Raw genomic sequence first — 25,919 nt, forward strand, 5'->3', positions numbered from 1 at the left:
GTATTTCTCTGCCCCAGGAGGGCTCACAATCTAAGTTTGTACCTGAGGCAATGAAGAGTTAAGTGACTTGCCCAAGATCACAAGGAGCAGCAGTGGGATTTGAATCAGCCACCTCTGGATTGCAAGACTAGTGCTCTAACCACTAGGCCACTCCTCCACTGAATTTCACCTATGACAGTACAGAAGGCAGTGTTAGGGAGCAGCCCTTCGTTATGCGGGTATTGAGAATATTCAGTGCCGACACCTGCATAACTTTGTTTGTTTAAAGAAAAATCCTGATTCCCCCTCCTGGCCCCCTCCTTCCTTCCCCTTTCCCCCAGCCTGCCACCAGAGATCGTGATAGCCATTTTTTCAGGGAAGCCGCAAGGGCCTTCGCTCTTGCCCTTATGGACCAGGAACATCAGGTAGGCTGGGGGGGGGGGGGGGCTATCTAGATAGCAGGAGTTCGGGCGGTTGGGCATTCCAGGGTCATCACTGCAATGAGTTTGGAGGAGGCTTTACCACAGAAGAGAAATCCCAAGGGAGCTGCAAATGAAGTCTTATGGTACCTGATTCCATTTGAGCTGGTGGCCCAAAAGAGCAGTAGGAAACTGCTAACTGAAAACAAAAATTACCATCATGCGGGTCTAACACAATGTTTACATATATCATATAGCTTTAACAAGTCCAGTCTCAACAGCAACTCCAAACCAGTCTATATTTCACAATGCTGTATACTAACACAATTACTATTTTGGTTGCTGTGTCTATTATAAATTTGTTTCCCAGGCTTTAGTTCAGTAAATAACATTAAGAACCAACTGTTAAATTGCCCAAAGTTCCTTCAGATTATGTTTTCATTCATTTGGATAAATAGGCAGCCTTTTTAATAAATGTACTGAACCGATCAGTCATCAGCGAAACCTTTAGAGTCAATGACTCAGAGACAACAATCCTCAGCACACAAAGGAATTATCCCATTAAATAAACCATTGTTCTGTTCTAGGTATACACTCAATAATTAGTTGTATTCCGTATATCATACACTTTCTTCAACAACCGTTGTCTTTTATTTATCAGTCTTTATTATATGCTTAACTCATTAATTAATGTCATTGCCGTTCACATATTTTAAAACTTTTCACACAAACCAACAAACACAACTCACTCTTACTCTCACTCACAGCTACTAACAGAATCACTTCTTATGCTAATTAGAAATTCTAAAAATTTCTAACACAATTGTCACTTTCATGTTCCTCGAAAGTCATTTTCAAAAAATAAAGTTCAGTAATTTCGCCTCTGAAAGAAACAGTCTGTTGCCCAGGAAATAGTTCACTTCAACTTGTAATCCACATTAATCTGTTGTTTAATGCTCTAATAACTCGGAATAAATAAAACTGCTCCTTTCCATCTAGTTGTCTTCAGTATTCAAGGACTTTAACACAATCTTCATGATCCACAAATGACCCGAAAATCACATGATTATTCTCACCACTTCAACTAATGGTGACTGACTCCAAACTGGTTTCTTCTTGTTGTAGCGGTATACCCATATCTACACCAAGACCCTACACGCACGTGTTTCGCTCTGTAGAGCATCTTCAGGGGTCATATATTCTAAATGAACAACAATGTAGTGTTATCTATCTTTCCCATCCTACATACATTATAAAAAATATATATATACAAATCTTATAATACTTACCAGCCACCAAAGGTTGTTGAGCACTCGATAAACCAGTTGCTCGTGAAGACGCCAAAAAGGACGCCCATGCATGCGTGTGGTTTGCAGCAAAGACCCAGTATTTAAACAGCATCACCTAAATAAACCATGAGAAAACCCTTAGTATTTCTGGTTTGAACTAATAACTTTTTAGACCATGAGACACCAGCACACAAGGCCAGTATGAAATGATGACATACCTCACCTCTATGGGCCATGTTTAGAAACTGACAATAGTGATAGCTAACAGGAGATTACACCTAACTAAGAAGAAGAGGGTCTCTGTCTCCCAAAGCCACTACACCTAAAGAGAGCAGGAGGGAAGTGCATCTAACAGAGCCAACAAAGCTGCTGCGTTGTACAAAGGAGAGCTGATAGGGCAGAGAAAGCTTGGTGCATCCTAACATTTCAGAAACATGGCCCTATATTACACAGCATAAAGAACATAAGAGTAACCATACTATGGTCCATCTAGCCCAGTGTCCTGTTTTCGAAACATTGGCCAAGCCAGGTCACAAGTACCTGGCAGAAACCCAGATCATGGCAACACTCCATGCTACAAATCCCAGGGCAAGCAGTTGCTTCCCATGTCTGTCTCAATAGCAGACTATGGACTTTTCCTCCAGGAATTTGTCCAAACCTTTTTTTAAACCCAGATACACTAACTATTGTTACCACATCCTCTAGCAAAGAATTCCAGAGCTTAACTATTCATTGAGTGACAAAATATTTCCTCCTATTTGTTTTAAAAGTATTTCCATGTAACTTCCTCGAGAGTCCCCTATTCTTTGTACTTTTGGAACGAGTGAAACATCGATTTACTTCTACTCGTTGTACACAACTCAGGATTTCATAAACCTCTATCATATCTCCCCTTATCCATCTCTTTTCCAAGCTGAAGATCCATAACTTCTTTAGCCTTTCCTGATACGATAGGAGTTCCATCCACTTTATCATTTTGGTCGCTTTTCTTCTAACCTTTTCTAATTCCACTATATCTTTGTTGAGATATGGCGACCAGATCTGAACACAATACTCAAGATGCGGACACACCATGGAGCGATACAAAGGCATTATAGTATTTTCGGTCTTATTCACCATCCCTTTCATAATAATTCCTAGCATTCTGTTTGCTTTCTTGGCCACCACCACACACTGAGCAGCAGATTTCAGCGTATTATCTACAACAACACTCAGATCTTTTTCTTGAGTGCTGACCCCCAAGGTGGACTCTAGCATCAGGTAACTGATTCAGATTATTCTTTCCAATGTGCATCACCTTGCATTTGTCCACATTAAATTTCATTTGCCATTTGAATGCCCAGTCTTCCAATTTCCTAATGTCTTCCTGCGATATTTCACAGTCCGCACATGTTTTAACAACTTTGAATAGTTTTGTATCATCTGCAAATTTGATCACCTCGCTCGTCGTTCTGATTTTCATATCATTTATAAATACGTTAAATAGCACTGGTCCCAGTAGAGATCCCTGTGGCGTGCCACTGTTCACCCTCCTCCATTGAGAGAAATGACCATTTAATCCTACCCTCTGTTTTCTGTCCAATTACCAATTCCTAATTCACCCCAGAACCTTGCCTCTATCTCATGATTGTTCAATTTTCTCAGGAGTCTCTCATGAGGAACTTTATTAAAAGCTTTCTGAAAATCTAGAAATACTACATCAACTGGCTCACCTTTACCCACATACATAGAGGGGCATAATCGAACATCGCCGGCGATCTATGTTGGCGGTGGAGCTACAGCTGGCCGGAACCGTATTATTGAAAAAGATGGCCGGCCATCTCTTTTGTCGATAATATGGTTTAGCCTGGCCAAATGCCTTGGAGTTTGCCGGGTTTGAGATGGCCGGGTTTGTTTTTCAGCGATAATGGAAAGTTATGTCGGCCATCTCAAACCCCGGCCAAATTCAAGGCATTTGGTCGTGGGAGGAGCCAGCATTTTTAGTGCACTGGTCCCCCTGACATGCCAGGACACCAACCAGCCACCCTAGGGGTCACTGCGGTGGACTTCAGAAAAGCTCCCATGTGCATAGCTCCCTTACTTTGGGAGCTGAGCCCCCCCAAAACCTCTACCCACAAATGTACTGCACCCACTAAATTTGCTCCAGGGACCTGCATACAGCCTCTAGGACTTATTGCTGCTGTATAACTTTGGCACACCAGTTCACACCTGAAGACTAATCTCTGTGAAAAAGTCCTTTCTTGAAACAAGCACATTTACTCACAGTTAACTGCAGATCAGAGGTTGTGCCCCACTGGCAAAGAGTCCCCTGGTACTAAGATTAGCAGTAGGTCAGAGCTGGCACAATGGTGTACAATGCCCTCTTTCAGCACCATTCAAGGTAAGAACTACGTTCTCTAACGTGGGTAACACAGGAAAGGGAACTAAAACTGGCTTACAAAAATGGCCACTACCGCATGGACTACAACAGGAAACAAAACAGGGCACACTCTGACCCAGTTAGCAGGGGGGAAAAGCACCATGGGAGTAGAGCCCAGTACCCTACACCCACCACAATGCATTGCTAATGTGATTCTGCAGGGCACCTAACAGAAAAGGTGTCACACTCACCCGAGAGCCACATCACAACCAGGGAAAGGCTGTCAGAGGATACAACACATTCTGCTGTCATGGAGGTGGGTACGGCATTTGAGGCTGGCATACAGGCTGGCAAAAAAGGTTTTTAGTTTTATTTTTTTAGTATGGAAGGGGGTTGGTGACCACTGGGGGAGTATGGGGAGGTCATCCCCCATTCCCTCCAGTGGTCATCTGGTCAGTTGGGGCACCTTTTTGAGGCTTGGTCGTGAAAATAAAAGGACCAAGTAAACCCGGTGAAATACTGCTTATCGCTGGGGGTTTTTTCCATTATCGGCGAAAGCCATCCATCTGTAGCCACGCCCATGCCCGCCCATGTCCCGCCTTCGCTAATCTACCGACACGCCCCCTTGAACTTTCGCCGGCGACGTGACGGGAAAGCGGCGATGCTGTCAAAAATGCCGCTTTCAATTATACCGATTTCGCCGCTTTTAAGAAATCGCCGGCCATCTCACGATTTGTGTCGGAAGATGGCCGGCGATGATTTTCGATTATAAGCTGGATAGTAACATAGTAGATGACGGCAGAAAAAGACCTGCATGGTCCACCCAGTCTGCCCAACAAGATAAACTCACATGTGCCATTTTTTGTGTATACCTTACCTTGATTTGTACCTGTCTTTTTCAGGGCACAGACCATATAAGTCTGCCCAGCACTATCCCCGCCTCCCACCATCGGCTCTTTTACAGACCGTATAAGTCTGCCCAGCACTATCCCCACCTGTTATGATTGGGGTCAGAACCCCTCTCAAACTTACCTCTTTCCTGGGGGTCAGCTTCTTAGCTGGCTTCTGTTTCTTTTGTCTGTCCTTTCTGAGCTAGCTCTGTCTCTCTATGATGGCAGCTTCCAGCAGCATGGCTCTAATTGTTTCACTATACTGCACCTGTGTGTGTGGACTGAGTTAGCTCTACCTCTCTTTGGGTGTACTGGCTTCAAGTGCTTCACGGTGCTGCATTGGTGTGGGTTGGGCCTCTCTGGGTCAGTGTGCTGTTGCCTGGGGCTAGGGAGTGTGACATCATCAGGGAGGGCCTTGATAAGGAAGTGGTGTTGTTTCCTTCAGAGCCTTTGCAACGGTGGTGTTTGCTTTAGGTAGGGTGGTGCAGTGTGCACTTCTGACTTTGTGTCTAGTTTCCCTGCTTGCTTTTGCTAAGGTCCAGGTTAGTGTTAGTGCAGTGTGCACTGGTGTCTGTGTGTTTAGCTTTCCTGCTTTTCCCTTGTGGTTCTCCTGCTTTTCCCTCTTGGTTTTGGAAGCATTGCTGTGTGTAGGGCTTTGGAAGCTCTGTTACTGTTAGAAGTACTTCAGGGTTTGGTGTTGTTAGGAACACTAAAGATTTTGCTGTTAGAAGTACTCCTGGTGTTTGTGCTATTGGGAGCATTGCAGTCTTTGCTGTTTGGGTTTTGGTGCTGTAGGAAGCACCTTGTTAGTTTGGTGTCTAGCTTGCCAGATTAATGCTTAGGAAGCACCTTGTTAGTTTTGTGTCTCGCTTGCTAGGGTAGGGCTTAGGAACTTCTTGTTAGTTTTGTATCTAGCTTGCTAGAGCAGTGCTTAGGTAGCTTGTTAGTTTTGTGTTTAGCTTGTTAGTGTAGAGCTCTGCTTGTAGCTTGGTGCTTAGTAGCACCTGTGTTAGCTTTGTGTTTAGTTCCCTGCTCTGTTAGTTTAGGGCTTAGGAAGTCCCTTTGTTGAGCAGGGCTTAGGAGCTCCTGTTTAGTATAGGGCTTAGGAAGTCCTTTTGTCAGTTTACTGTTAGGAACACTCCTGCTGGTTTAGGGCTTGGGAGCACGTAGATCAGTTTAAGTTTAGGAGTACTTCTGTTTGCAGTCCTGGTCCCTGTGTCATCCGGTATCCAGTAAGTCCTGCCGGCCACTCGAACCCAAGGGCTCAACCCTTAGGGGGTAGTGGCCAAGCGCAGGTGAAGCTGTACGGACCAGTCCAGTGTGTTCCGGTCCGATGTGTGTTCCCGTCTGGTGCGCTCCAGTCCAGTGTGTTCCGGTCCGGTGTGTGTTCCAGTCCTGTGTCCTCCAGTCCGGGGGATTGCAGTCCAGTGTTCCAGTCCTCTGTCCTCCAGTCCGGGGGATTCCAGTCCATGTGTTCTGGTTCACTGGGCAGTGCCTGCAGTCCCTGCCGGTGTGCTTGCCCAGTGTTGGTTGGTGGGTTTTGCCTGCTGCTGTCGCTCCTCGGCAGCAGCCCAAGGGCTCACGTTTGCTCCAGAGCCCGGCCCCGTGGGCTCTGAACCTGAGAACCTGACACCACCTCCCAACCACCAGCCCTGCCTCCCACCTGTTTATTCACGCCTTCAAAGAAATGAAGCAAATTGGTGAGGCAAGACTTCCCTCAGCTGAACCCATGCTGACTCTGTCCCATTAAGTCATGTTTGTCTACGTGTTCTGTAATTTTATTCTTTATAATAGTTTCCACTATTTTGCCCAGCACCGACATCAGGATTGCTGGTCTATAATTTCCTGGATCAACCCTAGAATTTTTTTTAAAAATTGGCATCACATTGGCCACCCTCCAATCTTCAGGTACTACAGACAATTTTTTTTTTAAATTATTTTATTTATACTTTTTTTCAAATTTACATTTATGCAATACAACATAAATCAATCAAGATGAAATTAAAGGAAATTGAATCAAAACGGAAATTATCCTACATTATATCGACCACAAATTATGATCCAAGATCTAGGAAAATAACCAAAATCAAAAAGCAATCAAATTAAGTGAACAGAGAGAGATGGCGGAGAATCGCAGCCGAATAGCGCTTAATACAGTGCCTATTACAACATTATTCTTTAGAGGTAATAAATTCTTGTAGTTTTCCTGGGTGAAAAAAAATATATGATGTAGATTCAATAGTAATAAACATTTACAAGGAAACCTCAATTGAAAAGTTCCACCTAAACGAAGAACTCTTTCTTTTAGTGACAGGAAAACTTTTCTTCTTCTCTGGGTGTCCTTGGAAAAGTCTGGAAAAATCTGTATTTTTGACCCAAGAAAAGTGGAGTTCATATGGCGAAAATAAAGTCTCAAGATGTTATTACGGTCTGTTTGCAGTGCAAATGTAGCAAGCAGTGTGGTTCTCTCAGTTATGACCTCCATAGAACTTTCCAGGAAGTCAGTCAAATTTAAAGCAGCTTGAGGATTTTGAGGAATATCACCCTTTCTTGCACCAGAAATATATTGTACTCTTATAATAGGAGGGAATCCCTCAGAGGGGACACCGAGTATCTCATGCACATATTTCCTCAACATTTCCAGTGCTGGGATGAGTGGGAATTTAGGAAAATTAAGAAAACGTAGATTATTTATGCGAATTTGGTTTTCAAGGAAATCTATTTTGCGCTGCTGAAAGTTGAAACTTTTCATCAACATTTCTGTTGAAGATTTCACTGCCTTAAAGTCATTGTCCAAAACATTAATTTTAGATGTATGCTCTGCAACTTTAAAAGATATATCTTTTTGAGTTTGCTTTACCTCTGCCAATTCTCCCGTTAGGATTTGGGCAATCTGTTGTACGTTGGAATTTAGGCCTTGTATCGCTTCCCATAAAACTTCTAGGGTAATAGCTGAAGGTTTTTTCAAATCTCCCAGCACAACAGAGGACGCATTCAGATTCACTGTAGGCAATACACTTGCCTGCATCGATGTTCCTTCTGGCGTTGAGGAAGCAGCGGGGTCTCCGCAAACAAGCGCAGGGGACCGACTCCCGGATACCACGCTCCGTTCCACCGCTGAATCCTGCCTCTCTCCTGGCCTTGGGGGTACAGCCATTGGGGGTGGGCTCAACGAGACTCCCTCAGCGCTCAGGTCTGTAAGATTTTCCAGACTGCCCGTAGCGAAACCGCCAGCTCCCGGCGTCAGCAATCCCATCTCTGCCAGAGTCATCTGCCGCAACGGGGCTGGTTCCACCCTGCGCGCGGAGACAAGTGCACTGGGTTTACCCTTTCGCTTGCCCATATCGGCAAGCGAATCTCCGTGTGCAGGTTTCAATGGAGGGAGGAGAGAGCTCGGCGCACATCCGTTCAGCTAGGCGCCATCTTGGATCTTTTCCGCTACAGACAATTTTAACAATAGGTTACATACTACTAATAGCAGATTCACAATTTCATGTTTGAGTTCTTTGAGTACCCTTGGATGTATGCCATCCAGTCCAGGTTATTTACTACTCTTTAATTTGTCAATTTGGCTCAGTACATCTTCTAGATTCACAGAGATTTCTTTCAGTTCCACCGCATCATCACCTCTGAAAACTATTTCCGGTACAGGCAGATCTCTTACATCTTCTTCTGTAAAGACAGAAGCAAAGAATTCATTCAGTTTCTCCGCTATGACCTTGTCCTCCCTCAGTGCCCCTTTTGCTCCATCATAATCTAACAGTCCCACGGATTCCCTCTCAGGCTTTCTGCTTCTGATGTACCTGAAGAAGTTGTTACTGTGAACTTTAGCCTCTGCAGCTAGTTTCTCTTCATATTCTCTTTTAGCCTTCTTTATTAATGCTTTGCTTATGTTGCTTCTTATTTTCTCCATTTGGGTCCCTTTTCCATTCTTTGAAGGACAATCTTTTGGCTGTAATGGCCTGTTTTAGTTCACCTTTTAACCATGCTGGCTGACATTTTCTCTTCTTTCCACCTTTGCAAATACGAGGAATACATCTGGACAGGGCTTCCAAGATGGCATTTTTGAATAACGTCCACGCCTGATTTAGTGTCCTAACCTTTGCAGCCGATCCTTTTAGTTTCTTTTTAACCATTTTTCTCGTTTTATTATAGTCGCCCTTTCGAAAATTAAATGCAGCTACAGTAGATTTCTTTTGCGGGTTCATCCCAGATAGTAGCTCAAACTTGATCATGTTATGTTCACTGTTTCCCAGGGGACCCAACACCACCACCTCTCACACTATGCCCTGCACACCACCAACGACTAGATCCAAAATGGTTCCCCCTCTTGTCAGTTCCTGGACCAGCTGCTCCAAGAAGCAGTCATTTATTACATCTAGAAATTTTATCTCCCTGGCACTCCCTGATGTAAAATTTATTCAGTCAATATTGGGATAATTGAAATCACCCATCATTATAGTGTTACCCAGTTTGTCAGCTTTCCTAATCTCTGTAAACATTTCTTCATCCGTCTGTTCGTTCTGTCCCGGTGGATGGTAGTACAGCCCTACAAGAATACTCCTTCCCTTCACACATGGAATTTCTATCCATAATACAACTTGAAGAGGAGAAACCAATCTGGCTGCTCATGGTATACAGGGCACCTCGTAACAACACAGTATCTGTACCAGAACTCCTAGACCTGATTACTCAAGTGACCCTGAATTACCCTAGGCTGGTGACCATGGAAGACTTCAATCTACAAATCAAAACCCCAGATACCACCACAGCTGCCTTCTTGGACACAATGACAGCACTAGGATTTACACAGGTGATCAATTCTCCAACCCACAAAAAGGGTCACATACTAGACCTGGTATTCTACTAAGGGGTGGATATCCCAGAATTCTGGGATAACAGTATTGAAATAACACCCCTATCCTCGTCAGAACACATTGCAAGGACATAGGGGTATTTGACAAGTTGGTGTACATATAGGCTGAGCCTGAATGCATCATGGGCACGACTCACACCCACTGGATACGCTCGTATCTCCAGCCCTATGGCTGGTGTATGTGCTTGCATCTAAATTGTATTCTATAAAGGAAAGTATGTGCCTATATTCTTTTAGAGAATATGCTTCTATAAGGCATACTCTGGGTTATAGGTGTGGGGTTTTTTCTGTGTGCTAAGGCCATTTTTACTGCAGCAGTAAAATGACTGATTTTCCATTTTATGCATTAATGGCCATGCGCTAATGTCACCATTAGCATGCAATCCACTGCTGGAACCAGGATCACTGCTACCTAATAGCAGTGATCCTGGTTCCAGCAGTGGATTATATTCTATTTATCTACCAGAGACTATTGGATATTTATTGTTTCGTACCATTAGCATGCAACCATTTACAAAAATTACTATTTTCCAACACCTATTTTGTAGGTGGTACGGGCTCACACTGTAATCCTGCACTAATCAGCACATGGTAATGTAGCTGTACTAACTGATCAGCACAGAAATGCCCGCTCTCTTCCCCCAGACATATAAAAAATATTTTATAGCGTGCGCCAATTTGGCATTTACCGCAGGACACTTGAGTTCGTCCCACAGTATGCCATTTAAGGTAACTAAGCACATGCTATCACTAACCGCAGAATAGTAATCTGCATATCCTCACAGCCTTCTCCGAGGTGACTCCCAGGTCCACCCCGTTCCACCCAGGGCTTTTGCTCTAGGTGCCTAGTGCTTCCAATAGCTGCCTTCCAGGTGCTGTGGAGGACTTGCAGCCCAAATGCATAGCCTCACAGCCTTCTCTGGGGTTACTCCCAGGTCCACCCCAATCCACCTAGGGCCTTCACTCCAGGTATTGCATGCCTATATCTTCTCTAAACTGTTTGTATTTTCTCTCTGCTATTTCTTATGGCTCCAATACAGTTCCTGTTCTTGGTACTTTCCCTTCCCAATCTCTTTCTTCATCTGAAACCACTGTATATTGCAGGAACACATTGTCCTTCTTCTGCTTTCATCATCTCACCATCTCACCATCTGTTTTGTCTTCTTCTCAGCTCTCAACCTTCAACGTTTCCTTCCTTTCATTCAACCATCTCCATTCTGTTTGAGTACATCCCATCTTCATCGCTGTCGTCATGCCTCTCCTACTGTTCTCTATATTCTCTTGCTCCTTCTCCTGCTCTCCGCTGGGGATATCAATCCCAATCCTGGTCCTCCACATCACCTCTAATCCTATTCATGCAGGTCACTCAGTGTTGTCTCCAGTCTAATATCTGTTCCTCTCCTCTCTCCTTCTTCTCTGCCTTTCTTATGTGATCTATGGAATACCCGTTTGGTTTGCAACGACCTCTTTATCTCTTCTACTCTCCATCTGCTTGCCCTAACAGAGACTTGGCTTTGTCCTGAAGACTCTGCTTCAGCTGCGGCCCTGTGTCATGGATGCTACCTTTTCTCCCATACTCCTCACCCGGTTGGCCATGGAAGTGGTGTCAGGCTACTACTCTCACTCTTTTGTAGATTTCAGCCTTTTTTTTTCCACCTCAGTCTCACTGCTTTTCTTTCTTCGAAGTCCACTCCATCCGTCTATTCACTCCTCTATCTCTCCAATTAGCTGTCATTTATCGACCCCCTGATAAGTCCCTTTCTTCCTTTCTCACCAACTTTGACTCCTGGCTTTCCTTCTTTCTTGAACCTTCATCTCCTTCCCTCATTCTTGGGGATTTTAACATTAATGCTGATGATCCCTTTGACTCTTATGCTTCTCAGTTTCTCACTTTAACATCCTCTTTCAATCTTCAACTGTGCTCCACTACCCCCACTCACCAGAATGGCCACTGTTTTGAACTTATCTTCTTCTTCAACTGCTCACTCTCCAGTTTCTGCGCCTCAGCTCTTCCCCTCTCTGACCATCATCTGATAACTTTCACATTTAAACACCCTCCCCCCCCCCCAAGTCCTATCCAATCTCAACCAATACATTTAGGAATCTTCAGGCTATTGACCCTTCTATGTCCTCCAGTGTTTCAAATCTCTTCTCAACCACTGTGTTATCCAAGTCTGTTAATGAGGCTGTCTCTTCCTATAATACTACTCTCTCCTCTGCTCTGGATAGGCTTGCTGCTCCCATTCTCTGTTCTGTAAGGCATACTAAACCCCAACCTTGGCTGATCTCTAGAATCTGCTACCTACGTTCCTATGCCCACTCTGCCGAACAACTTTGGCTGAAATCCCTTGCCCATGTTGACTTCATACATTTCAAATTCTTGCTGACCTCCTTCCAGTTGGCTTTTTCACTTGCCAAACAGGACTACTACATCCAGTTGACAAATTCTCTTGGCTCAAACCCTCAACATCTCCTTGCCACACTGAACTCTCTCCTCAAACTGCCTTCACCTCCAACTCCCCCTTCAGACTCTGGCTAAGTACTTTCATGTTAAGGTTCACAAGATTAAACTTGAATTCTCAACCAAGTCACCTCCACTTCTCCTTCCCTTTGTCCATTCTCTCAACTCTCCTTCAACCCTTGCCTCCTTTTTTTCCTTTTCTGAAATCACTGAGAGGAAACTACACATTTTGTTTTCTCCTCAAAACTAACTACCTGTTCCTCTGATCCTATTCCCACTCATCTACTTAGCACTATCTCTCAAACTGTCATCCCTTCTCTCTGTCATATCCTCAATCTTTCACTTTCCACTGCAACTATTCCTGATGCCTTCCAATATGCCATAGTCACACCATTCCTCAAAAAACCATCATTGGACCCTACCTGTCCTTCCAACTATCACCCCGTCTCCTTCCTCCCTTTCCTATCCAAGATACTTGAATGCGCTATTCACCGACGTTGTCTTCTTTCATCTCAAGCTATTCTTCATCCACTTCAATCTGGCTTTCGCCCTCTTCATTCAACTGAAACAGCGCTTGCTAAAGTCTCCAATGACCTGTTCCTGGCCACATCCAAAGGTTTCTATTCTGTCCTCATCCTTCTCACTGTTGATCACTGCCTATTCCTTGATACACTGTCCTCATTTGTACTTCTGAGCTCTGTTCTTTCCTGGTTTTCTTCTTATCTCTCCCATCATACTTTTAGTGTGTACTCTGGTGGATGCTCCTCTACTTCTATCCCCCTATCAGTTTGTGTACCTCAGGGATCTGTCTTGGGACCTCTTCTTTTCTCCATCTATACGTCTTCCCTTGGTTCTCTGATCTCATCCCATGGTGATGAATCCCAGATCTACCTCTCCACACCATAAATTTTAATTAATGCCAATTAACACCAATAATTGTTAGGGCCCAATTATCAGTGCTAATTGGATCATTATTCAATTAAATTGCACCCACACACAAATTTGCATGTGCAATTTTTTTGCACCATAGAATTTGGGGGATACTGTTCAAATTGACATGTCTGATGTTTAAAATGATAATACAGTTTAGCCCCAAAGGTTTAACTGACTTAATTCAATTTCTTCTACCTAGAGAAGAATCTAGGTTGAAAGATACTTACACAATGATTTTTCCTTCTTTTAAAGCTGTGAGATATATAGAAGATGTTAGAATCCTTATTCTCTTACAAGGCAGTTGAAATATGGAATAATCTTTCACTTGTAACAAAACTACAAACTACTTGCCTGGCATTCTGAAAGAGTCTTAAAACTGAACTATTTCTGAAGTGTTGGATTTAATGTTGATTTTTAGTCTTTAAGGAATTTCTTATATTACCAAACTATTTAGAGAGGAAAGGTCCCACTTAACTTTATTTCTGAGAAGTTCTGAGAGGAGAGGGCATTTCTGTGGGTAAGTGACATTATTTTATTCTGTGCTTGGTAACTTAAAGAATGGATTTAAAAGAGGAATTGTAGAATATTGATAAACACAATTAGAATTAAAAAAAAAAAAAAAAAAAAAAGAAGCAGCAAACATTATTAGCTAGTCTCCATACCCTTTTCTCCATAGTTTTAAAACAAATTTTCTGCCACAGCATTAACAGTCTCTAGAATGCACAGTAGGGCCTAGTTCAGTTTTAGAAAAAAAAATATAAAAATAAAAGAGGGAGAAGCAAGCATTATTAATTAGTTTCCATAGTGTATAACCCTTTCCCCCATAGTTTTAAACTGAAACATTCTCTAGAGGTAGAAATTTAACAGCCAAGAGTATAAAAAAAGATAGTAGCAAGGCTTAAACTGTCCTAAAAGAAAGTTATTTTCTGTTCTTGCCTGCTGAAGAGGTAGCAATGCTACTGACCTGAATTAGGTGTTAATAAAGGTGTCAGGAAGTAGAATATTTGCAAAGGTTACTAAGGGCAACCTGATTACTGGGCTAGCTTCAAAGGGTTTGTTTGAAACAGTCTCCTTAGAATCCAAACTATATAGAGAGGAAAGGTCCCACAACTTACTTTCTGAGAAGTTCTGAGAGGAGAGGACATTTCTGTGGGTAAGTGACATTATTTTATTCTGTGCTTGGTAACTTAAAGATTGGGTTTAAAAAAGGAATTTTAGGATATTGATAAACACAGAATTTAAAAAAAAAAAAAAAAGCAAATTATTTGCTAGTCTCCATACCCTTTCCCCCATAGTTTAAAACTTAAATTTTCTGCCACAGCATTAACAGATGGTCTCTAGAAGGCACAGTAGGGCCTAGTTCAGTCCCACCTCCAATCTGCAGCCCCTGTGCTGCCTTGGAGGAGTGAGGTCTTCTAAAAGGAGAGCATCAACCTGTATACAGGACCAGCACACCAAGGGATGCAATATTCTCTCACACTGAGGATGTGTCTCCAGGAGCTACTGCCCAGGAGGGAAGGGTTAAGACAGCTGCTGTTGTAGTTGATGATTCAATTATTAGGCATGTAGATAGCTGGATGGCTGGTGGACATGAGGATTGCCCGGTCACTTGCCTGCCTGTAGCGAAGGTGGTGGACCTCATGCATCACCTAGTTAGGATTTTAAATAGTGCTGGGGAGGAGCCAGCTATCTTGGTACATGTTCGTACCAATGACATAGGAAAATGTGGGAGAAAGGTTCTGGAAACCAAATTTAGGCTCTTAGATTGAAAGCTCAAATCCAGAAGTGCTACCCGTTCCATGCGCAGGGCCCAAGAGACAGGCAGAGCTTCAGAGTCTCAATGCATGGATGAGGCGGTGCTGCAGGAAGGAGGGTTTTAGATTTGAAAGGAACTGGGCAACATTCTGGGGAAGGGGGAGCCTATTCCAGAAGGATGGGCTCCACCTTAACTATGGTGGGACCAGGCTGCTGGCATTGGCATTTACAAGGGAGATAGAGCAGCTTTTAAACTAGAACCTGGTGAAAAGCCGACAGTCATTCAAAGACACATGGTTCAGAACAAGCTATCTTTCAAAGATATCACCAAAACAGGGAAGATAGGATATCCTGATAGTGAGGTTGCAAAAGAGACCATAGTAGATCAGGTGACCTTAAGTAAAAATCAGACAAAAGATTGCAAATTAACACTGTCAACTAATGAGCAAGATGTAAATAGGAACAACAAACATAGTTTGAAATGTCTATATGCAAATGCCAGAAGCCTAAGAAATAAGATGGGAGAGTTAGAATATATTGCACTAAATGAAAAATTAGATATAATAAGCATCTTTGAGACCTGGTGAAAGGAGGATAAGCAGTAGGACACTGTCATACCAGGGTACAAATTATATCGTAGTGATAGGGTGGATCGAATTGGTAGAGGGGTAGCTTTGTATGTTAAGGAGTGCCTTGAATCAAATAGATTGAAAATTCTGCAGGAAACAAAGCACATCTTGGAATCCCTATGGATTGAAATTCCACGTGTAAAGGGGAAAAGGACAGTGATAGGAGTGTACTACCATCCACCTGGCCAGGATGAACAGACAGATGTAGAAATGTTATCAGAAATTAGGGAGGCTAAAAAACTGTGGAACACAATAATAATGGGTGATTTCAAATACCTCAGTATTGACTGGATAAATGTAACATCAGGGCATGCTAGGGAGATAAAATTCCTTGACGAAATCAAGGACTGCTTTATGGAGCAGCTGGTACAGGATCCAACAAGAGAAGAAAAAAATTCTAGACCTAGTCCTTAATGGAGCACATGATCTGGTGCAGAAGGTAATGATGCTGGGGATGCTTGATATCAGTGATCATAATATGATCACATTTGATATCAGCTTTGCAGCAAGTACACACAGGAAATCCAATACGTTAGCATTTAACTTTCAAAAAGGAGACTATGATAAAATGAGAATGGTGAAAAAAAACTTAGAGGAACAGCTGCGAAGGTCAAAAATTTACATCAGACTTGGATGTTGTTCAAAAATACGATCCTAGAAACCCAGGCCAAATATATTCCATGTAATAAAAAAGGAGGAAGGAAGACCAAACAACAGCCAGCATGGTTAAAAAGTTAGGTAAAGGAAGTTATTAGAGCTAAAACAAAATCCTTCAGAAAATGAAAGAAGGAACTGACCGAAAATAATAAGAAACAGCATAAGGAATGTCAAGCAAAAGCAAAGCGCTGATAAGGAAGGCAAAGAGAGACTTTGAAAAAAAAAGATTGCGTTGGAGGCAAAAACATATAGTAAAATTTTTTTTAAGTATATTAAAAGCAAGAAGTTGAGAAAGGAATTGGTTGGACCGCTAGATGACTGAGGGGTAAAAAGGGTAATCAGGGAACAGAAAGCCATAGAGGTGAATTTAAATGAATTCTTTGCTTCGGTCTTCACTGAGGAAGATTTGGGAGAGATACCGGTGCCAGAAATGGTATTCAAAGCTGACGAGTCAGAGAAACTGAATGAAATCTCTATAAACCCGGAGGATGTAATGGCACAATTTGACAAATTAAAGAGTAGCAAATCTCCTGGACTGGATGGTATTCATCCCCAAGTACTGATAGAATTGAAAAATGAACTTGCGGAACTATTGTTAGTAATATGTCATTTATCTTTAAAATCAAGTGTGGTTCTGGAAGATTGGAGGGTGGCCAATGTAATGCCAATTTTTAAAAAAGGTTCCAGAGGTGATCCGTGAAATTATAGACCAGTGAGCCTGACATTGGTGCCAGGCAAAATGGTAGAGACTATTATAAAGAACAAAATTACTGGGCATATTCAAAATCATAGATTAATGAGACAAAACCAACATGGATTTAGTGAAGGGAAATCTTGCCTCACCAATCTACTACATTTCATTGAAGGGGTGAACGAACATGTGGATAAAGGTGAGCCGGTTGATATTGTGTATCTGGATTTTCAAAAGGCATTTGACAAAGTACCTCATGAAAGACTCCAGAGGAAATTGGAATGTCATTGGATAGGAGGTAGTGTCCTATTGTGGATTAAAAGCTGGTTAAAAGATAGAAAACAGGGAGTAGGGTTAAATGGTCAGTATTCTCATTGAAGAAGGGTAGATAGTGGGGTTCCCCAGGGATCTGTGCTGGGACGGCTGCTTTTTAACATATTTATAAATGATCTAGAGATGAGAGTAACTAGTGAGGTAGTTAAATTTGCTGACAACACAAAGTTATTCAAAGTTGTTAAATCGCAAGAGGAATTTGAAAAATTACAAGAGGACCTTACGAGACTGGGCATCTAAATGGCAGATGATGCTTAATGTGAGCAAGTGCAAAGTGATGCATGCGGGAAAGAGGAAACTGAATTATAGTTATATAATGCAAGGTTCTACATTAGGAGTCACCGACTGAGAAAGGGATCTAGGCGTCATCGTTGATGATATGTTGAAATCCTTTGCTCAGTGTGTAGCCGCCGCTAAGAAAGCAAATAGAATGTTAGGTATTATTAGGAAAGGAAAACAAAAATGAGGACGTTATAATGCCTTTGTATCGCTCCATGGTGCGACTGCACCTCGAATATTGTGTTCAATTCTGGTTACTGCATCTCAAAAAAGATATAGTGGAATTAGAAAAGGTACAGAGAAGGGCGACGAAAATGATAAAGGGGATGGAACGACCTCCCTATGAGGAAAGGCTAAAGCGGCTAGGGCTCTTCAGCTTGGAGAAAATACGGCTTAGGGGAGATATGATAGAGGTCTATAAAATAATGAGTGGAGTGGAATGGGTAGACATGAATCGCTTGTTTACTCTTTCCAAAAATACTAGGACTAGGGGGCACGCAATGAAACTATAAAGTAGTAAATTTAAAACGAATTGGAGAAAATAGTTCTTCAGTCAACGTGTAATCAAACTCTTGAATTAGTTGCCAGAGAATGTAGTAAAAACGGTTAGCTTAGTGGGGTTTAAAAAAGGTTTGGATGGCATCCTAAAGGAAAAGTCCATAGACCATTATTAAAATGGACTTGGGGAAAATCCACTGCTTATTTCTAGAAGTGCACAAAGTGGAACCATCTATAAAACGCAGCTATGAGCACATTACGAACATCCATAAAGTGGAAGCGAAGGCTGTAACACTGTGAGCCAGAAGTCGTGATGTTTTTGTACGCCAGAACTTTATTGGACGACAATGTTGATTGGTGTGTACTTTTCTGTTTCATTCCAGAACCAGCATGCGATTAATCCCTTGAAAAAGCCACGGTGAGCGAAACAGGCACCTGTCGGGGCGACACTAGCACCCGGATATATAAGTTAAGTTATAATCCTATATTTGTTATCGTTAAAACAAGTACAGGCTAGTTATATATATTTTTTCAACATCGTCCAACAGATGAATCTATAGTGTGCATACAGAGGTCTTGTATCAAATACCTCCACAATCAAACAAACGTATAACAGAAAAAAAGAAAAAAAAATGGATAAAAAAACCACAAAAACAGCGGTTGGAGGAGGGTTAGTCGATGATTATAACTGTCACAAAGTAGGGGTTCGCCACGATTGGTGTTATAACAACCCCGGTGACTTTATGAGACTTCCCTTAAACTAGAGTAATATCATATGCATAGTAACAAGACGTGAGATACGCCCACTATAATTTCTACCAGTTTTTGTATTGTGTATTTCTAGAATAAGCAGCATAAAATGTATTGTACTGTTTTGGGATCTTGCCAGGTACTTGTGACCTGGATTGGCCACTGTTGGAAACAGGATGCTGGGCTTGATGGACCTTCGGTCTGTCCCAGTATGGCAATACTTATGTACTTCTATGTATATAATATAACTTTTATAATTCTTATTTTAGTGTAAATTGCTCTGGACCCTTTGAGGATAAAGCAGTCTGGAAATGTCTGTTTAGAATAGAAGCTTTATTTGTCAGCTGGTCTTACATGAAAAAAAGCTGCAGCTATACCCCTGAAAACTATAAGCATGTACTTGTATACTCCTGGAGTACAGGGAGACGCTCAAGGATTAGAAAGGCTCTTGACATCCATTTCACTGCCCAGGCTAGCCCAATTAGAGCAATGTAATAGCCCATGCCAGGGACAAGGAAAAGACAGTCTCTCATTTTGGTTGTGTGGTCTGGAGTTGCATATTATCTCCACAATTAATCATACTGATTAATGTTTGGTTAAACATTCTCTCCTGGATAGCTGAAAAACTGCTGAATCCTGTAAGTTCCATGTCTCAGGCAATATGGTTTATTAATGGGAGAAATCTAAAAAAAACAGTAGTCCCTCTCTTTACTGAAGCTTACTTGGACAGCACATAATGTATAATTGCATAATCACATTGCTGCAAGCATAATTGTCCCCAATAGCCTTTAGGCAGAGTACCAGATTCTCAGTTCACACTATGACAAAGCAGCCGACTCTGGTTCCAGGGTCAAATGAGGCAGTATCACTCTCATGTCCTCTGACAAGTTGAACACATGTGTTTTTTCATTATGGGAGACTTGCAGGAATGAATCTGATTTTATTTGTAACCAGTTCTTTGCAAACCACTCTGAACTGCATCTGACTAGCAGCCACTTTCGCAGAGTAATCTTGGAATATAAGCATTCTGAGGTTCAGGTTCCATAGTGTTCACTGTTTTCAATATGCCTACATAATGGCTGTCTTATGCAAAAAAATTAAGAAGTAGTGCTATCACTATCAACTGGCTTAGGTATTTTTCTGCAAAGAGTTCAGAGGTCAGCCACCATTTGAGGAATCCAATCAATTCACTCTCTGCCAGCAACTCTTGGAGCCCTGTGAGCTTGCCGAGACTCAGCAAGCCTAATGACTACTATTATCCAAAGCTGATCATCCATGTTGGCACAAATGATTCTGCTAGATAGACCTCCAAACATGTCAAAAGTGATCTCATGCCTCTGAGAGAGAGAGAGAGAGAGAGAGAGAGAGTAAAGTGGACAGGTGCACAGGTGGTTGTCATGGTTCTGCTGTGCCTTTCACTCTGACGCAGTGACGTAGCCAGACCTGACATTTTGGGTGGGCCCAGAGCTAATATGGGTGGGCCCTATGGGCCTGATATTCAAAATTATTTAACCAGCTAGGAACAGCTTCTGGCCAGTTAAATAGCATTTTAGCACATAACCATGGATATTCAGCAGGAGATAACCTGTCGTCTCCTGCTGAATATCCACGTTTAGCGGCTAGACACTAACTGGCTATATCATGCAACATATCTGGCTAGGCACGAGTATTCAGTGCCAAACCAAGTATGTTTAGCGGTTAGGCCGCATAAATAGCAGGCCTGTCTTTAATCGCTAAGCACTTAATGGGTTAGCACTGAATATTGACTTAACTAGTTAAGTTGCCACAGTCAAAAATGAAACTGGATATTCTATGCCAGACGCCGGAAATGGCTGGAATTGAATATCTGGGTTTAACACTGAATATCAGGGGGTCTGTATATAGGTATGCTTCTTGGGATAGTACTAAATAATGCCTTAGAGTACACGTGATGACGGATTTCTAAATAAATAATCTGCCTAACAACTGTCCTGCATCAACATAAACCACATACATACTTAATGGAAACACTGACATTTTAAAATATAGTTACATTATCCCATAACTTAAACTTGACCAGTCTACTATAATGAAAATACCCTGCAAAATAATTATAGCAATGGCACATATCCTTCAAACTTTGCTTTATAGCAAATGTTCATGTTGATGGCACACTGAAATTTGCAGTCTGTGACAGAACTAAAAAAAAGCCCAAATATAATTTATTTTATTTTTTTAAAAGGGAAGCAAGGGAAATATAAACTGCTGTCAACAGAATTTACTTTCATTTCAATATCAATTCATTTACACACGTTAATACGTTTACATTTTTCACAAATGTTAACCTTAGTCTACACTTCAACACATCAAAAACTGCATGAAGCAAAGCCCAGCTTTCTCACTGATGAAATAAGCAAAATCACACTGTCAACATCAAGATTTTTTTTCCCCACCTATTGTGGAATCTGTACATACAAAATGTTTCCTCTTACAGCTTTCCATAGGAAAAATATATTCAAATTCTGGAGGCACCTCAATAATAGCAACACAAAGTTCCTTCACTACCAGATACTGAAGTAACACTAAATCCTGCGAAGAAGCTTCTCAGAGCCTATGCTGCAAACCTTAACAACAACAATTCTGAACTCACAAATACCAATGACAGTATCTTTAAAAAGGAAGCAGCGCCAGACAAGTCAGACTGATATAGATCCCGACACTAACCACATGCCAGTAGAATATATCAGTCACATGCAGAACACAGATCAACCCTGATCAATTACAGAATAAAGGACCAAAATTTTGAAATTATCCCTACCCCCGCCATTCATCCCTGTAGCCTAACATCAGCCCTACCCTTCCCTTACGCCCACGTCCATATAACCCAGAATCAGCTGTAACCTTTCCTACCCCCACCCCTCCCTGTAACTAGTGTCAGCCCTACCCTATCCCGTACCCCATTGTCTGGCATCAACCCTACTCTTCCCTACCCCCTCCCCCACCCAGAAGCACACTAGCATTAAACACTTTTTTTTTTTACATCCTGGATACTGCAGAGCCCACCTCCACCCAAAAACCCACAATGTATTAAATACAAAACTTTATTTTTTAACCTGGGCAATGCAGACAGAGCCCACCCCCACTCAAAAGCCCACCAGCATTACACAAAACAACTTTTACCTGGGTTTGAGCTTCCCTGCAGAGGTCTACCAATACCACCCCCCCCCCCCCCCCCCCAATGAGGCCCAAGATCACCTGGTGCAAAGTGCAGCCTGGAGAGGAGGCCCAAGATCACCAATCTAATTCCTACAGTGTGCCTGATTTCTCCAGCACTGCTTACCGCTCTGATTTTGCCCTTTGCAGCAGCAGGTTTTCACCAGCCCGCAGTCCTGGAGCTCAATGCTATGCTTAGTTATGATAGCATGGAGGGAGACCGGTTGATGCGGGCCGCGGGGTCACTGGGCAGGCATCGGCATCATCACACTGCACTGCAGAATTGACCGCGAGCTAGGGATGGCGGATTCTGAAGTACGCAGCGCCATGCGGCCGCGGCCACGTCATCTGCCGAAGCAGGTCCCAGTTGGCCCGCCCCAATGCCTGACTCCCAACGCCGACGGACTCCCAATAAAGAACAAAGATAGGACTCGGAGGCGCTGTGGGAGAGCTGCTGCTGTGCTGCTTGTTTGCTGGTGGACCGACTCCCGGAGGCTGCCTTGCACGTCTGCATGTGATGTGACTGCAGCTGTGATTGGTGGTCAAAGAAACTGGGTGGGCCTTAGCTGAGGTTGGGTGCACACGTAGCTACGCCCCTGCTCTGACGCACCTTTTCTCCTGGCAGGTCCTGTGGTGCAGCTGCCTCCGGCATCCTGTGGTGAGGAGATTCTGTGGTGAGGAGATTGCCAGCTTTCCTAGGGGGCTTATGTGAGCTGAAGGTTTGTCCTTATAGGGGCAGTGCACTGGAGTTCCGTGGACGCCTGCTGAAATCCACTTCCGCTCTTTGGGGTATTTGAGGATGGCTCTTGCTTCCCATAAATGCCTTTTCAATGAGGTTGCCAGACTTGTTCCTGCTCTAGTTTTGTTCCAGTTCCTGGTCCTGGTCTAGCTTGGTTCCTGCTCCAGCCTTTTTCCAGCTCCTGCCTTGTTCCTGGTCCTGTTCTAGCTCCTGCCTTGCCTTGCTTTTGGACCTTGCTCTGGACCCTGCATGCCTTATCTCCAAGTTCCTGTCAAGCTCTAAGTCCTACCTGATCTCCGAGTTCCTGCCAAGTTCCAAGCCCTGCCTTGTCTCTGAGTTCCTGCCAAGTTCCAAGCCCTGCCTTGCTTCAGTTTTGTCTGTCTTCCTTTTTGCCTTGCCCTGTTCTGTCTGGATCCAGTTCTTTCCTTGCCCTTGTCTTGCCTGTCTGGACCCAGTTCTAGCCTAGTTTCTTGTCTTGCCTTGTTCTGCCTGGGTTCCAGTTCTAGCCCTGTTGCCCTGCTTTTTCTTGCCTCATCTTGATCCAGTTTTTGTCTTGTCTGTCTTGTCTTGTCTAGCTGTGCCTAGCCTTGTCCTACCTTGTGTAGTCCTGTCTTGCTCACCCTGGTCCTGTCTAGTCTGTCTTGTCCTGCATAGCCTTGTTCAGTCCAGTCTTGACTTGCCTTGTCCTGCCTAGTCCTGTTTGCCCTTATTCCAGTCTTGCCTCAGTTCCTGCCTTGTGCCAGCCCAGGGGACTTCACAGACTCACACATGACAGACGCAAACTCGCACAGCAACTATAAAAGTAATATAGACATTTATTAGCAGATTAAGTATACATCATCAAGTCCAGCTTCATTCTAGGCCAACTTCAGCTGGAGAGTCCTTTTCAGTGATTTCCTAGAAGAGTTTGCTTGGGAACAAAGCTCACGTGTGTCCACGAATGACACCACTAGAGATCTCTCACGACGTATTTTTATAGTCCATTTCTAAATGGCACATGACTTAACAGTATATGGCTAAACAGCACATGACTCATAGTCAGGGACTTTGACTCCTCATGTGATACTCCTTCTTTGTCATTTTCCAGTCCCCAATTGTCATTAACCACAATAGAAGCTGCATTCTGTTTTTCTCTATTTTGTAAAGGTGCTGACCTCCAGGGTCTCTGCAAGAGCTGGATTAAGCTATATATTTTCTGCTTTTAGATAGAGGTCAGATTCCACACTGATCCTACCTTCATACTCCTTACATTACCCCCCCCCCCCCCACCCCATTTGTTACTAGAGAAATAGACCCTATTCCTTGATGCTGTGGGAATCTTTTGGGTCTCATCTTACCTCATGAAGGAAGAAGAAATTTCTATTCGTATGGGGTGAGTACCTGCAGAAAATATCTCCTGCATCCCGATTTCCTAGTATTTAATATGATTCATCTCCTGAGTCTTGAAACCCTTGAGAATGGGGCGGAGGGATTGGATACAGTGGGAAGGCTTTTGCTTCGGTTTTGGGCCTAAGAGTTATGGCCCAGACTGCTTGTTTCTCTAAGGGGATTTGTTATAGGGGAAGGGTTGGATAAGTGGTGTTTGTACTTGATGCTTCTTTATATATGAATAAAAAGAATTTTATAATAATAATTAAGCCACGGGTACAATTGTTGATTTGTAACTCTTATTTTAAATTGTGAATGTTGAGCAAATTAAAGACTTTATTGCCTAGACTTACTTTCACAAAGGTTTTGAGCAGGTTAGATTATTGTAACATCATCTATTTAGGAATGCCTGTCACTTGTGTTCAATCACTTCAGATTGTGCTGAATTAAACGGTAGAGCACAAATAGAGAGGGTACAACAACATACACAACAAGCATACAGAAAAAAGCAACACTGGGCCTTTAAGACTGGGACACTTGAAATTCTTTATTGATGACTCGACACGGGCCATGTTTTGGCGTTAGACAACGCCTGCCTCAGGGGTCAAAGAGAAGCTCGATAATATACACGTGGTATAACTTCAATGCTCGTTCTCCCACCTTAGCTTACGCCGTCTTCCATCCTTAAACAATTGAGTGGAATAAACTGCCCCTTAGAATAAAAAATCAGACTCAATTATCTTTGTTTAGGTGGCAGCTCAAAAAACATTTGCTGTGCTTTGTTTACTACATGCCAGATCTACAATAGGTCAAGGTGGTTTATTTAAAACAACCAAGAAAAGAAAGGAACTACAAATATAATAGGAAAGAATTAGTCTCAAATTCAACCAGATATATACAAATAGCTATATAGGCAGCAAGCAACATAGCTCAGTGGTTCCCCCAGCCAAATCCCCAAAAGCCCTCCTATACAAACATGCCTTCAACAATTACTTAAATTTCTTGGGCGAGATTTCTGCATAGATTTGAACTGGCAGTTTGTTACACATAAAAAATCTCCAAAGCAAAATATCTCAAGAGGAGGAATAGTGTACCCAAACCACCAGACTCCTCTGAAAAATGTCAGACTAAATCAAAATACACAAATTGTACTATATTGAAATAACACTAATAACAAGATTGAGAGACCCTAAGTGCTGAATTGTGTATAGCAGCCCTCATATGAAAATCACTGCTTAACCATCAGCTACTACGCCATTGCAAACATTGTCTGCTGTGGCATTAACCTTAGTCACTTTGCCATTGCAAACTCTACCTGCTGTGGCATTCCCAGGGTTGTAGGTTGATGACTATAGATCATGTAAAAGCAGGCATACACTTTCTGTGCATGCACTTTCTATGTGTGTATAGCCGTAAGCCTCACTTCAATTATTGGAAAAGTAATGGAAGTGATGGTGAAGGAAAGGATAGTGAATTTCCTGGAATCCAATAGACTACAAGATCCGAGACAACATGGTTTTACCAAAAGTAAATCGTGCCAAATTAATCTGATTGAATTCTTTGACTGGGTGACCAGAGAATTGAATTGAGGACATGCGCAAGATATAATCTACTTAGATTTCAGCAAAGCCTTTGAATGGTTTCTCATTGAAGGCTCTTGAATAAACTTGATAAGCTGAAGTTAGGAACCAAAGTGGTGGATTAGGAACTGGTTGACAGACAGATGCCAGAGGGTGGTGGTTAATGGAATTCACTCTGAGGAAGGAAAGGTGAGTAGTGGACTGCCTCAAGGATCAGTGCTGGGGCCGATTCTGTTCAATAT

The 25,919-nt window shown here is 42.6% G+C and overlaps 1 long non-coding RNA gene across 1 annotated transcript in view; it reads right to left on the reverse strand.

Annotated features, from left to right (window-relative positions):
• Positions 1-1,104: 1,104 nt before the first annotated feature.
• LOC115465850 overlaps positions 1,105-25,919 on the reverse strand; it is a 120,988-nt gene continuing 96,173 nt past the window's right edge. Inside the window, exons 2-3 of the long non-coding RNA XR_003941467.1 lie at positions 1,688-1,802; positions 1,105-1,599 (exon numbers count right to left, since the gene is read on the reverse strand). This is a non-coding gene — a long non-coding RNA (uncharacterized LOC115465850). The remainder of the gene's footprint in view (positions 1,600-1,687; positions 1,803-25,919) is intronic.

Source organism: Microcaecilia unicolor, chromosome 3 (assembly GCF_901765095.1).
Source record: "Microcaecilia unicolor chromosome 3, aMicUni1.1, whole genome shotgun sequence".
Classification (NCBI taxonomy): Eukaryota; Metazoa; Chordata; class Amphibia; order Gymnophiona; family Siphonopidae; genus Microcaecilia; species Microcaecilia unicolor.